We start from the raw sequence: 1351 nt of genomic DNA, 5'->3' as shown, positions 1-1351 counted from the left end.
GGTTGTCTGTCCCCCAGGGAGGAGGTCACACACAGTTCCATGTAATCGGTTCCCTCTTTCCTCTTATTAAAAACATCAGCAATGCTTTATATTTCCTTTTTAATTTTATTTTTATATGTTTCTTAATTTTCTTTTTGTCTATTTAGTTTGATTCAATTCAGTGTTCTGGTGCAATTTCACTTTCTTCCTCTTTCTCTTTGAGTTCCCTGCTGAACTAAAGTGATTGCAGCGCACCATGGATTTCAAAGGGAATTCCACACCCAACACGTCCGTAGCTGTGAGCATGCCCACCTAGCCAAGACAGCATGTGCAAGACGAAGATAGAATAATAATTTCATCATTATGGTTATTATTACTATTTAATATTTGTACAGCACCTTGGCTCAGAGAAGCTCAAGCAGTGTTATGAATTTTAAATTATCCAATGGGCTTTAATCTTTACTACACCCTTACGTGCGAGGTAAGGCGCGAAATTAATAATATGTGTGAGTGACATATATCGCTAGGGAAATCCATTTCCATTGCTGCTTAGTTCCTTTCTGTTATTGGAAAGTGGCATTCTATATTCGTCTAGAAAGCTGGTTGCTATCTCCTTATTTAGTACTGATTTTGTCATTTATTTTGAAAAGATAAAGAAGAAATAAACTGACAGAAGTACAAGGAACTTTTTATATTCTGCATTAGTGATTAACATTACAAACACACCTTTGTAAAATGAATAAACTTTGATTCTTTTTATTTTATAGAGGCTCAATCCTAGTGTTATGTTCAGTGCCTAAACTCAGGCAAATCTGAATAATTTTCTTCATCCTTCAAGGTAAATAAGCATAAATTGTGTTATGTATTTGGACCTATTTTATTTTTTTTTAATCATTTTTTTGGGCTCATACAATTCATCACAATCCATACATACATCAATTGTGTCAAGCACACTTATACATTTGTTGCCCTCATCATTCTCAAAATTTACTTTCCTCTTGGGTTCCTGGAATTAGCTCATTTTCCTTTTTTCCCTTCTCCCTCCTTCCCCACTCCCCACTCCCTCATGAACCCTTAATAATTTATAAATTATTATTATATCTTATCTTACACTGCCCGGCGTCTCCCCTTACCCACCCTTTTGTTGCCCAACCCCAGAGAGGATGTTATATGTAGATCCTTGTGATCCATTCCCCCTTTCTACCTCCCCTTCCCTCCTGGTATCGCCACTGTCACCGCTGGTCCTGAGGGGTTCATCTGTCCTAGATTCCCTGTGTTTCCTGTTCCCATCTGTACCGCTGTGCATCCTCTGGTCTAACCAGGTTTGCAAGGTAGAATTGGGATCATGGTAGCTGGGGGGAGGAAGCGGGAG

The sequence above is a fragment of the Echinops telfairi genome, unplaced genomic scaffold (assembly GCF_000313985.2).
Source record: "Echinops telfairi isolate 266 unplaced genomic scaffold, ASM31398v2 ScPeMD7_1;HRSCAF=3_0, whole genome shotgun sequence".
Lineage (NCBI taxonomy): Eukaryota > Metazoa > Chordata > Mammalia > Afrosoricida > Tenrecidae > Echinops > Echinops telfairi.
This window is presented reverse-complemented; position numbering follows the sequence as displayed.